Source organism: Aythya ferina, assembly GCF_964211825.1.
Source record: "Aythya ferina genome assembly, chromosome: 2".
NCBI lineage: Eukaryota > Metazoa > Chordata > Aves > Anseriformes > Anatidae > Aythya > Aythya ferina.
Window position 1 is genome coordinate 41,540,654 of NC_140297.1, and position 14,673 is coordinate 41,555,326.

Consider the following 14,673-nt stretch of genomic DNA (forward strand, 5'->3'; position numbering starts at 1 on the left):
GAGTGATCCTATTTTATGCAATCCAATCCCACTGCCTTGCTGCAAAGCTATTAGGTTTCTGATTGTGACAGTTTTAATGGTAAGATTCTGTCAGTTTGCAAGTTCAGGTTTCTTGCTCTCCTCCGATGAGAAAATCAGAATGAAAAGTGCTTGCTTTATACAAAAAATTATTTCTACTTGCCAAAAATACCCCCTTACAGATGCTCTTATTCCTTTGAAATTTCTTTCAGGGGCTTGGCACCTCTCATGAATAGGGAAAGCAATTTTAACATACATCTCCACCTTTAATTCAGCGCATCAGTTTTAGTGACAATCATTACAATTGAGTTGGCACGTCTATGAACCTGAGAGGTGTTGTCAGAAAGCGGAGAAGAGAGCACACAAGCTGAAGTCAGAGCATTTGTTCCTTGACAGTTCAAGCACGGTGGCAGCCAGATAGGGCTGAAAAAAAACGAGAAGGCACTATAGTTCCTCCTCGCTGATCTGAAGCCTGCAAACAGATACCAATTCAGACATAAATACTTGGAGCAGCCTGGTTTCCTGCGAGGTTGTTGTAAGAGTGAGGCATACCGAGCCCTTCTCTGAAGGTTTGTGTTTCATGACCCCATTTTGATGACTGATTGTTTCTAACATTCATTTTCTGCAAAGATTCTCTCTCAGAGAACCCATTTATATTAAGAACGACTGTTGTTTTTTTTTTTTTTTTTTTTGGGGGGGGGGGGTCAGCCTGTAATTTATCTCTTTATTCTTACAGCTGGCAAAAAATAATGTGTAATGCTTGATCTGCCATTGAATTGTTACATTTTACATATATCAAGCAAGTTAAAACCTATCTGATATGCTCACTTTTTCGGGTTATTAATATATTTTACTTCATCTCTGTGTTTTTTCTTATTATATCTGAAAAAATGCTCAATGTTTTACAAAACTAGTACAGGCATAGCATCAGCCTATAAATTCTGACAGTCCTGAAAGGTTGAGTGTTAAGGGCTTTTCCCCATCAATCATTATTTCTGTAATAGCTGTAAGGAAAAACAAAAAGCTCATGATAATTAGGGCAGTCATGAAAAAACAAATCCTCACAAATCAGTCATGCACAGTTAAGATAGAACATTTAATTCTGAGATTTGAGTATATAGTATAAAATATATTGTTTAAATAATTAATTTTCCCTCAGCCTGCCTCTTTTAAAATGAAACATTTCATGCAATAAGTTACTGAACATACAGAACTGAGCTGGCAGCCACCGATGTTAAGGATAATTGTACCTCCCTTCATATAACTTAGCCTAGAACACCGTCAGGCATCTTGTCTCATATCAGTATTAACAATTTCACAATAATATCACCACTGGAAAATGCTGATCTTGAAATCTCAGTATTGGAAGCCCTGCAAATCTCACCTCCCACTTTTTTGTTTTTGTTAGAAATGCAAAGTTGTTGAATTTAAATGTTTTAAATATGCAAGCTGCAATGTTTTTGTATGCAACCATTATAATAGTATAGCACTTCTTTCTTCTCTGCTACTGATGTAAAATGGGTGTTCAGGACTGGTCATTTTGTCTAGCTGGTATCCCAGTATCTGTTCTACTTGTGGTGCTATTTATCAGTAGCAATAGGGTCTTACAAAACCCTATCTCAAACAAATTTTCATGGAGAAAGAGTAAGAAAAGATGACTACAAGCCACCTGCATCTGCCCAATTCAGCCAGAGCATGGCTTTGACCTGTATGGGAAGATACATATTAAACAAGACAGTGACCCAGCCAAAAATAGAGTTTTTTCTCTGTCATGAGTACTGAGGATGCTTGTTGTTAGCCCACAGGCTTCTGTTTGTTTGGATTTTGTGAGTTTATTCCCTCCCATATCTGGGAGGGAATTTGTGAATGTGGGTTGTAGCACATGGAGATCAGTTGCCTGAACGCTGGCATCTTGCTGTACAGCTGCCTACATGCCAGCAAATATCTGTGGCACAGGTCTCCTGCCAGGTGATTCAGTTTGGACCAGTGAGAACAGAGAAGAGTCCACTAAAATAGCAACCGGTCTTCCTTCTGCAGTCTTCATTCTTTCTGCTAACCTCGTGTGGCTGTTAGTTACATTTACATCTTCAAAATACATCTCTAGATGTCTGGTGCCAAAAACAACTCAAAGCATCTATCCCAACATTAGTAAAAAAAAGTATCTGCAGGGTGGGCATACAAGTAAGGTACCATAAAAGTACATCTTGCAGCCCCCCCAGCTGCAATGGGGAAAATGAGGGCACAGCAGCATGCCTCAAACATTAACAAACAAGAACTCTTGGCTGAAACCAGGATCTAAACCTACCATGGAGGATTTCAACCAGCACCTCCCTTTACAAAGAGGGTACTATAACACTGAGTTTCTGCTGGTCTCCAAAGGGGTGCTAGGACATGGATGTGAAGGGCATTTCTAAGATCCCAAACAATTTAGAGCATACTAGGTTAAAGCTGACCAATTTCATCCTACTAGGAGGCTTACAGAAAAGAAAAACTTGTTTTATGTGTATTTGTATAATGTGTTTCCAATTGCTGTTCCATGTTCAAAAGGGGCTAGGCATTGCTCCAACTACACTGGCAGCTTCTGGCCCTGATAGTGATGGGTGGCACTAATGATTAATAATAAACGGCTATTCTAATTGCTCTAACATTAAGAAAAAGAATCTTTTTGAACTACAAATCTATACACTTCTTAATACTTGCTCTTATGATTGGAAGATGATTATCTAGTATTCACAGGGATTATATTTAACGTTCATTTACTCCCAGACTGGTAACATAATCATAATAAAAACAGATTTATTGGTTTGTTTCTCCTTCTAGCCCAATTAGGTAAAGCACAGAATTTTATAGGATATTGAGGACACTGAAGCAGACGCTGAATAATAATGGCTAATCTCTGCTCATTGTGATATATCCCAGAACAACTACAAATGATGGCCAAGCTCTGCTATCATCCCGGACAGCATGAAAATTAAGGATCTCTTCCAAGTGCCTCCTCTGCATTACAGACTCACTTCCATTTTCTAGTTAGTCCTTTTCTATCATATGATAGAGAGGAAGGGGGACCTTCCTCTATCATATAGTGGGTTGGGACCCCTGCAGAGGAGAAGACCCTATCTGGACTGTCCCAACACATGTTCTAATAGGGCCAAAAAAAGACTGAGGCTGCAACTGGTAGTTCCAAGTGTTGATTCACTTGTGTTGATTGTATTGAAATGTAGGGTTTGAAAATATGCACTTTTAGGTGTATCTATCAAACAATGTTAATAATTAACAGAGTGTCTACAGATAGCACAACACATTGTTTGTTAGCTAAGGGAAAATCTCTGTCCTTTAAGAAAAATAGTCAAAATGCAACAATCCTTGTTAAACTGTGGTGCAGTCACAATCCTTCAGCAGCCCTTTTGGGCTTCATGTCATGTGAAACGTTACAGCACTGTGTATTGCTTCTCAGGTCATACATTTGTCCCAGACAAGTGCATCACAGAGCTAGTATTTCTGAAATAGCCCATCTTCTGTCCAACAGTTTTTCTTGTCCCACAACCTCCTGGTTTCCCATTCCCAAAAACCTGAAAAAAAATAATAAAATCCAGTGAATGCCACCACTTATCTTACAAGAAGTTACAAAAAGTAGTAAGATATGGCAACTACAGTGTTGTATTTTAAAGAGAGTTACACATGGTAGTCTTTTTCTTTTTCTTTTTTTTTTTTTCCTATTCCTTGCTGCTTCTTGGAGTGTGTTAGACAACTCCAAAAATAGGTATGAATGTAATTGCCAGGCATTTGTAAAGGAGCCTGTATATGAATGCCAAAGAGATTTGAAGCTCAGATTTTTGAAAAAAAAAAAAAAGTTTAGCTGGAGGAGTTCCTTTTCCTTCATCCCACGTGTTGTCTGCAGGGATGTGAAGAGAAAGCATTTGTCCATGAATGCTGCAATACAGCCATGCCAGCAATCTGTGGCAAAGATTATAGAAACAGAATCACAGAATTGTTTGTGTTGGAAGGGACCTAAAAGATCACCTCGTTCCAAACCCTCTGTCATGGTCAGGGACACCTTGAACTAGAACAGGTTGCTCAACACCCCATCCAACCTGGTCTTGAAAACCTCCAGGGTTAGGGCATCCACAGCTTCTCTGGGGAACCTGTACCTGTGCCTCAACACTCTCACAGTGAAGAATTTATTCTGGATATCTAATCTAAATCTACCCTCTTTCAGTTTAAAGCCATTATCCCTTATCCTGTCACTACATGCCCTTGTAAAAAGTCCCTCTCCAGCTTTCTCGTAAGCACCCTTTAGGTATTGGAAGGCTGCTATAAGGTTTCCCTGGAGCTTTCTCTTCTGCAGGCTGAACAACCCCAATTCCTTCAGCCTGTCTTCATAGGAGAGGTGCTCTAGCTCCTGATCATCCTTTTTTTCCTCAATTCTGAAAATGTAGGGAATTGCTGCCACAGGAAAAAACAAACAAACAAACAAACAAACAAACAAAAAACAGACAAAACCCATGTAAAATGTGTTTCCAATAAAATGTATGAAGTACATGTATATGATATTTCTTAGGTATATATTGCGACAGTTTTCAAACTCTTCTCTCTTGAAATCATTTTAGCCTTAATAAGTACATTAGAAGACCAGTACTTTGTTGATCTGTAATGACCAAAAAATGTTTAGTTTGTTACTGAATTACATCTTTCTTAATTGATAACATTTACTTAGGTGTGTAATCTGCTTTCTTTGACACACCTCAAAATACTTTACAAAGGATGACAGCGTGCAATTCGTCATCACACCTCATCATGTCAGATGGCTCACATTGTGCTAATTCCATTATCAGCAGATACATAAAACCAAATTTGATGTAATTACAATTGTTTACTGTACTATCTTTTAACGTTATTTTTACCCCTTAGGATGCCAGCCAATACTGTAATACAGTTTTTGCTTAATTTGGCAAGGCAATTATGTCTAATTAGGAACTCTCATCTTTTCTTTCTGTAGTTAGTTTTCAAAGGAAAAGATGTTTTGTGCAATTTGAATACAGTTTGAAAAAACTGAAAACATCCACATGCATTTTTGCTTGTCTTTGAGCCTGGCAACAGTGGAGATATTGAATTTTATTAAATTGTCCAAACAAACCATTACTCTTGTACTGGTGGTGTTGTGTGCCAAATAGTAGCCCGGAGCAGAGCTGCTTGGCTCTGTTAAAGCCCTGAACTAATAGGTTCATAATGAAAGCAACAATTCAAACTAAACTGTAAGAAGCATGGAAGTGCCTGTGCAGCTCTCACAGAAATGAGTATGTTGTTTCATTACAGTTCTGTGGTAAAAGGCCACATTTTTATTCACCCTTGAAAACATGCACAAGATTGGCACACACAACATCACCATGAGGAGAACTCTCACCACATTTAGGGAGTGCTCATGAATATAAAGGACAGGGAAAAATGAAATAGGATGAAAATCACTCCTTGACATTAGGGTGAGGAGGAGATCAAGCTATCATTTCAGTTCTGTCTTGAAGGCTTAAATGAAAGAAAATTGCACAGGTCTGTGCCAGTTTTCTGCGTTAGTGTGGATGCTATTCCAAAATGTAATTCTGTATTGCATACCCAACAGGAAACAGTCATATGCTGCTTCAAAAACCTGCTTCTTTGTAGGTCAGATACAGATACATGTCTTGCCTCAGTGGTGACTAATAAGAACTTCAAATTCAGTTCTGTGTGTGTTTTTTTTTTTGTTTTGTTTTGTTTTGTTTTTTTTTTAGTACACAGTTCTAGATTTCCAGATGAATCAAAATATCAATTTATGCCCTGTTTTTACAGAATCATATTATTCGTGAGATCGTGACCTTCTGAACACATATGTATACAGTGATTTTATCATCCTGATAACCTGATTTCAACCACTCAGCTCCCTCAAATTCACTTTTGTGTTTAATTTCATAATGCCTCTGTATGATCTAGAGAATGGAAATATTTTTCCTAAGATGTAAAATTGAAGTACAGCTGACTCTCCAAGTTCCCTTGCCTGTTCTCCTTGACTTTTGAAACTGATCTGTCCTCCATTTTACACAAATAATGCTATTTCAGAAATGTCTCATTAATATAATCAATGATGAAGTTGATATTTTTTCCTTCAACACTGTAGCATCCATATATAAGATCTGTTGTTACTGTGCTCATGCTGAGTTACTGTAAGCACAAACAATGCATCATCACTGGGCAATAATTTTGCCAGATCAAGGCTGCGACTTTGCCCTCTGAGGGCTGTCTGTAAGCAGATAATACTGTTGAACTAGACAGAAAGATTTACAATGAACCTCTTTTTAATTATCATGCGTAACTCTAGGGAGCTTTTCAAAATGGTCCCTCTTTGGTAATTTTAATATGTTTCTAAAAGATTTTAAGTGATGTAAGTCCAGAGGTAGAATAATATGTATTGCTATTTTTAAATGCTAGTGTAAAACCCCAGCTGCACAGCTTTGTCTGTATTCATATTTTATTAATCAGTCCATTTTAATGTCCTCACTTTTCTCTCTCTCTCGTTCTCCTACTGCTCAGCTGCTTTCCAGAGACCATTTTAAAATTAATTCTGATGATTTTAGGCATTTCTAATATGACTATGATCACAAGACTGTGAACCAGTGCTAGTAGCATTATTATTTGGGGACCTTGTCTGATTGTTTCCTCCAAGCTGACAAGTCAGGCCAAATCCTTGGTCTAATTCTGTTTACTTATTTATAATTTAAATTAATTTAAATTAATATATGACAGGATAATTGGCTTCCTTAAGATATAATAAGATAGAGAGGGTCTAAGCTCCAGCTGTTTTCCAGAGAGAGAGATGACATAGAGCATTTGTACCTCTAGCAATAAACCCTGCAACCAGACAATCCATGAACCATGATGAAACATGATGTATTTGCTTTGGTCTGTTGGTCATCTGGGGCAATTACTCCCCTGTGATCAGTGGTCAGTTCTGACTAACAGGTTTGGATACTCCACACTGAGCCTGGAAGTGTTCTTGGCAGACCACCGATTTTAAGTGGGTCTAATTTTCATTGAGGTTAAACACTCTCTGGTTGACAGCCACAAGTGCCTTTTAGCACAACAGTTAACAAGACCTCAAACTGTAATGTGTTCACTCAGCTAGTTAAGAGCAAAGAGTCTGATTTTATTGACAGATGGAAGACAGGAGGCAATTACATTTCAAACACTTCTGCTTACTTGATCCTCTTTCTTCTTGTTCTTCTTGGTCTTCTTCATCTTCTTCTTCAGCTTTGGCAATTTACCTAAGGTCAGTGCCTTGTAACAGAAATTCCCTTACTGGGCTTCTCTGAGGAAAGTCATACTTGACTCCTTTCCTAAAAGCATGGTGACAGAGTTCACGCTTTTCATTTTCCCAGGACCTCTGTTTCTTTTGTGGTGCTGCTCTATCCAGATTGCACTGGCAAATCTTAATTCAACAGGGGGCTCCCATTAAACTTTCTTCCATGGAATTTTTCTAAACCAGAGGATGTTGAAGAATATTTATGAGAACCACAGACTATGTAAAATCTCTGTCAGCTTTTTATCAGAGCTTAGTTTTCAAGTGAGAAAAAGATGCATGTCTTCTTAGGATTTCAGTCTTTGTTTTCCCTAGTATCCAACACTGAAGAACAGTAATACCGAGGAATGTCTGATAGCTGATATCTGACGTATGTGAAAAGAAGGAAATCTTCACACATAGGATATATATGGTACTATCAGGTCACCTTCCCCATCATACCCATTATTGCACCATAAGATATATTTCCATTCTGTTATTACTGGATTTTGAATAAATGCAAGACAATTTCATGGAAGATGAAAGCACATTTTTTTAACAAACTGCCTGGGGGGGGGAAAAAGTGATCTTATAGTAACAGAAGCTTTTATATAGCACTCTTCATCTGGTGAGCAAGAATTACTTTAAAAGTAAATTGCATATACCTTCCTATTTTATCTAGATGGAAACTAAGTGACTGAGCATGAGGGATCATTGAACTTACATATTTTGTTTTACTAGTTTGTCCATATGAATTGCTAAAGTGTCAGTCAGCAAAAGACACACACTTAACTTTAAATCCTTTAAAAGGCTCAGCTGAAGTCAATGGCTGTACTCTTGGTACGTAATATCGAGGAGATGTGAAAATATCTGCAGGATCAGGAACTTAGGTTGGCAGCTTCCCTGGGACACAGCATGCTTCTCTTTCTATTAATTTAAAATATCTTAAGATAAAATATGCATGTTCAGTAAATACACACAGTATCTCAATGAATTTGGCTAACCGTTTTCTACATGACATTAATAGGCATAATTTAAAAAAATCAACCTGAAATATCAAGTTGATTATTTTGAAAGACTTAATATAATATATCCTGGGATATGAGAGCATGAGAGTTCTTACAGAACAATCAAGTTTTTGCAGCACTCTTACATAAACATAACTTTCTTACATAAAGTAACAAATATCTTCACTGCCCCCTGAACAGTGTCTCAGATATCAAGTCTAGAAAGAATACCTTACAGGCTATTGTTAGTTGTTGTAGGATAGTGCTGGTTGCTTCTTATATGTCTCATCATAAACAATGATGGGACATCACATCATTTATGCTAACTTTTTTTTTTTTTTCCATCTAGCTATTAAAAATGACAGACAGAATTATGCAACAGAGGATTTGTTTGGGAAACCTCATTTACAGTCTGGACATATACTCAAGTAGACAAACCCATTTCTTAAATACATCTGTATTTTAAGAGAAACCTGTGATAAATCTAAATGAAGAATATCTTGATGAGCTGAGGCTATAACGTGTCCTTGCCTCTTACCCTCCAGCAACAAAAGGCATCCATGATCTCGTGATGATGAGCATTATATGAAGCTATACTTATTGTGTTGTTCCAGGCTGCCAGGTGTAAACATTTTGGCGATCTGTAACACCATCATTTATTCATTTTGTTTATGGATAATTTGCAGCGTCACAGTCTTAATTATACTTATTCGTGATTAATATAACACTCATTTTATAAATCTATTATTCACAAATAGTAAGTCATGGAGATGTACTGGCATGATACATGTAAATGTGCTTTTTATCCTGTTTCACCAGTCTGAGTTGGTTTTCTTTCATTTCTTTCTCTGACTGTCTGGATAAGAGGTTTAAAACAAATTATCACTAGTTGTGTTAGCACATTCAGGAACAGATAAGTTATGTTTATTCAATTATATTTTGTGGCTTTTTGTTTGTTTGTTTGTTGTTTTCATTTTGGCATGAGTTGCTTTGTTTTTTAATTCTTTGTAGATCTGTCTGTCCCCGACCAGTTGTACTAGAGTCTGTTTGGCACTTGTGACTCATGGTGTGAACACCTGCTTCCTGGTATTCCTGGGGGCATTGGAGAAGTCAGGGCTGTTACTGTGTTATATACAGCTTTATATTCCCTCACAATTTAAAGCCAAGAAAAATAATCAGATTGTCTAGTCTCATGTCCTTTGTGCCAGTGGCTATTAAATGTTGCATATATACCTCAAGGTTGAGACAGCTACTTTCATTAGCCCATTATATTTTAGTCCTTGAGAAAGCAAACTGTTTTCTCTCTAAAGCAGTATCTGAGACCCCTGAAATATTTGAGAACTGATTAGGCCTTACATGCCCAGACAATCACAGAGACAATCCACTAAAAAATCTACCACGCTTGCCAATGTGAGCTAGAAAAATCTCTACTGCTCTTGGGCTTGGTTAAATTCAGACCCAAGCATCAGATGTCTAAAATAATTTTCTGCATTGGTTTACTCTCTTCCTGACTACAGCAAAATGAAAAATCCATGCTTCAACGGAAGGTAAAAACTTCCACTGCAGAATATATCAGGACAAATATCCGCTGGGAGGAGTCGGGCAGGAATTCTTCCTCACCTCTGTAGGCAGCCAACTGGGGCCCTCAAGTAAGGAATTTGATTATACTCATTACCTTAATGCCAACCTGCAAATGTCTGAGTGGGCAGGGTGTAATTCAAGCCATCTTGTTCCAACCATAATGGAAGAAGTTGCACAGATGCGTCATTCTAATGGATGTTGGGCTCAGGGGATCACCAGGGGATCTAGCCTGACGTGACCCTTTCCCTCCCTGTTTGAAGCTGCTCTGGCCATTAGAAGATCTAGAAACTGAAGTAAAGCCCATATTTAAGATAACCAGTTTTTAGGACAATATCAAGCAATGGTTAAGTGTACCGCCTCCCTTTGTAAACTCTTGGAGTTTAATTACCTTTACTGCTAGGAAATTGCATCTGATTTCAAGGTTGATTACATCTAACCTTAAACTTCCAGTCACTGGATTTAGTTGTACTTCTGTCAGCAAGACTGAAACAGCTTGCTGCTGTTATCTTTTCCATGTATCCTCTCAACCTTTTCTTGAGTAAGTGAAATATGTCCAGCTCTTTAAGCCTGCCATCTCAAGATGTGTGCTTGACTTGCAAACTATTTGGATTTTCTCCAATATTTTCTCGTCTTCTTTAAAGTGCAAGCACCAGAACTGTGCTTGATATTTTGGAAACATGCAAGGACTGTGCTGAGTCCTTCTCACAGCATTGCACTGAGATCTCATGTTGGGGTGATTATTCAGGGCAATCACTTTTTTGTCATTCCCCAAGTCTCTGCTTTCTGAGACAGTGCCCATTCCTACAAGCCTTTGGTTCCCAGAGGTATTAATTTGCATTTGACTGCATTAAAATGAATTTAGTGTGCAGCTTGTTGGACAGTGATCATTTAGCCAAATCAAATCACTGCAGAAGTAATATATCTTCTTTATTTACTGTGCTAAAATACATTGTGTCATATGCAAGCCTTAAAAGCAAAGATTTTATCTCATGGCCTGGACTGCTGAAAACAATAGAAAAACGTATTAGATGAAGACTGTTTCTGACTGCTGAGAAAGCTCCCTGCATTGAATGAAACCTCCCCATTAAAAGACTACATTTTGAAATTTGTCAGTGAGATACTTCTTAATCCTCGTAATGTGTGACCTGCTAATTCCATGTAATGCGGGACTGAAAATCAAAATGTCATGTGGTATTAAGCCAACTGCCTTGCAAAAATCCAAGTCTGCCCTATCAATACAGCTGCTTTTCTCATGCAGACCTGCAATCTTTTATATAGATCTTCTAAATAACTAAAACCTCCGCAACTATGTCTGACAAGATCTAACTTCTACTAACCCATTTTGACTAGCATTAAACATCTGTACTATCCACTTCTTTTTCTAATAGTGCCCTAGAAATGCATACTATTTCGTGAGCAACCCAAAAGACCAATTTCAAGCAATGGATGGCTCATAGCAGAAAATTGTACTTCACCACTTATAATTTTCTCTAAATCAGAGCTAGGTGGAGTATGAACTGAACTAGCTGAGCTTTTTTACAACTGCTGTTTCTCTTTCAGAGCTAACGAAATATTGACAATCTAAGGATTTTCTGTTATTTAAAACAGGGAAAGGGGAGTATATGCACAACTAGCAAGATGTTTCAAATTGACAGAACTAGCCAAATACAGGAAAGCAGAAGCTACTGGTACTTCTTGAAAAGATTGTTTCAGGCCCAATCATCAAATCCATGTAAGAGCAGCAGTGCTTAGGAAACAAGATGGACTCTGAAATGATGCACATTTCTAGGACAGGTATTAAGGAAGATTAAATGATGCAAAGGATTTGTGCTGGCTGTCTGCAAAGAACACTTTTCTCCATTATTAATCTTCATGGGGCAAAACCTCAACATGTACGTGTATAAATTCAGTGGTAGTGCCTGTGGGCTAAGAGGAGTAAGGAGATTGTTGGCATCACTGACCTAAAGAGACAGCAGAAGCAGATAGCCAGTTTAAGAATATGGCTATAGTGTGAACACTAGAGTCTGTGTTGCTTTCAGTATTCCCAGAACACAACATTTCACGCTTTTTGCTGCTGTTATGGCTCAGTGCAGACTGCTGCTCTGGGCCCTGCCTGTGTGCTCCTTTTGAGCATGGAGCAATCCCAAGAATGTGCTGCTGATATATGTCTTTGCACTGTCCTCTACAAAAATTGACACTCTGGCCCACGAACAGAATAAATACCCCCTCTAAACTCCTACCCACATGCTGATGGTAAGACAGTTGTGAGATTTAGTTCTTGGCATTATCTACATCTAGAATATGGATTTCAAGCATTGTTGGTTATGAAAAGAATTAATCCTCTAGTGAAAGAAATATTAGTTAATGGACAAGGAGAAGGTCATTCGATTTATCTCAGCACTGGAAGAAGCAGTGTTCTTAGCTGATTGTTGCACAAGGTTATGAATTCCTGGGAAACTTAAAGGACTTATAGTATTGGATCATCCTTTAATTTAGCCGCTGAAATATTTCATGAATGTTTATAAATTTTTAAGGATGCAATCCTGCAATGTCTTATTTGTATGAGTAAGTCTTAATCACAAAGAGTCTCAATGAATTATATTGGTTTGTTAGCATCAGAAAAAATAATTTTATATGTTTGATTGTACTGGGTCCTTATGTATTTATAAACACTGAGCAAAATTATTTTATGAGGAAAGTTTAAGAACCATATGGCATCACCTCTTATTTTATGCTCCTTAATTTTCATATCTATGTGGAAAAGTCAGTAAGTGTTAGCAGCTCCTTTCTTATCCGAGGGCAGTCGAGTGACCTTCTCCTTCTCCATTAGACTTATATTCCCTCCTAACAGAGGATTAATCCATTCACTTTTAGTTATCATGTAAAATGGATGTGTGAGCCAATAAGATAATGAGTAAATCTGCTACTGCGTCTGTTCATGGAGCATATTCTCAAGAGTTAAGAAGTTTCTTGCACCTAGAATAATAACACATTCTTCCTACTGTACACGCAGCCAAGTGAGGGGGAGCATGACATCAGCTATATTTCAGTTCTTAAAAATCTCCGACATCTTTAACTGTAAGTAGCTGTGCATCCCTTCACAGTAATTTTCTCAAGAAAAATGACGTTCTGCTCCTTCAGTAAGGTATCCTAAACACCCATTAATTTCAGCTGAAGTTATAGATGCTCAGCTGCTCTCAGGAATGAATCTTAGAATACAAACTGGCAAACCAGCTACTCATGTGCAGCTAGTCATAAAACTTTTTTGTTGTTGTTTATGAGCTGCAATTTCAACAACAAAAAATAAATATTTCTGTCCTTTGTGAGGTTCTTTTTTTTTCCTTAACACAAGCAATCACATGTAAGTCAATAGGCTGAATAGTATCATGGCTAATGTAAAGTCATGCAAGCTGGAACTGTCTTCCCTTATATTGTTATGATATTTAACCATATAAATGGTTCTGCAAAATACAACTGGAGAGTCAATTTTAAAGGGAAATAACCACATGGAAGACACGGCTTTTTTATCTAATCAAACCAACCTTCCTTCCTTCCTTCCTTCCTTCCTTCCTTCCTTCCTTCCTTCCTTCCTTCCTTCCTTCCTTCTTTCCTTCTTTCTCTCTCTCTCTCTCTCTCTTCCTTTCTTTTCTTCTGTGGAGCCAAATGAAAAGCAGATCTTCTGATCTGCTGATCTTCTTTTCCATTTAAAAAAGTACTTAACAGCAGCAAGTCACTCCAAGAAGGCTTGCAGGCTTGCAATGCTTCTGACATAAATATTACCACTGTGGGTATGAACAACAAAATACATCCATCCTGGGTGCTGTACCCTGCTGCCAGAAGCTTATATTCTGAACAGGGAAAATATAAACACAAGCTGAATAAATGGCTCCTGCACATTAAATTTTGGGTTTGCAGCAATGATTAATGTTTTTCTACTGAATTAAAATGAATCTAAGTCCATTTCTGCCATAGGAATAAAACTCACAAAGCCTGAGAATCATTTCCCATTGCATATAATCCAGGGCTGGCAGTCCAATCCTGGCTCCTTCTGGTCACTGACTTCGTAGGACAATGCAACCCATTATAAGAAGGAATGTAAGCTCATGTAGTGAGTTTTTAAACTGGCTATGTCTTCAAAGCTGGGTTGAGTCAGTCACTGAGTGTGAGGAATGTGTAAGAAACTGGCAAAAGTGATTTTATCAACTTTCGTCATATTTGTTATTTCCTCTTACACTAATAAGAATGTAAAGTGATAGGCATACATAAAAATGTTAATGAGCCAATTTGCAAATATTCATAAGAGCAAAGAAAGGGGGGTTGATGTAATACAAAGGACTGGTCCTATGTTATCTTGCTAATATGATTCTGACAGATTATTCAAGAGAGTAAGTATATACTTGGTTAGAGACTCTCTGGGCTGGTTCTAAGTGGTGGAGAATGGCATTTAGCTGTGTATTAATCACATGTTTTTCCTTCTTACCACCTGAGAAAGACCACCTATCCATGGCAATGACAGCAGTTTCTTACCCAGCAGTTTCTTTTTTAAATGGCCTATATGGATAGCACAGTTTTGCATAGTTAGAGGCAAAAAAACTCCTAAGGAAATCCAAGCCATTTCATTTTCTGTTCTATATAGCATCTTAGAAGGTTTTCACCTAAAGCAAATAAGAAAGATAGTGAGCGGAGATGAATCTTTCCAAATCTTTTCTACTGAGGCGCTCTCAGCTGGAGACAGACTTTTGCTGCACGGGGTAAATAGGAAGT

The 14,673-nt window shown here is 37.8% G+C and overlaps 1 protein-coding gene across 2 annotated transcripts in view; it reads left to right on the forward strand.

Moving 5' to 3' along the window:
- The window catches only part of LRRC3B (leucine rich repeat containing 3B), a 205,014-nt gene that overhangs the window by 144,120 nt on the left and 46,221 nt on the right, over window positions 1-14,673 (forward strand). The window lies entirely within an intron of this gene.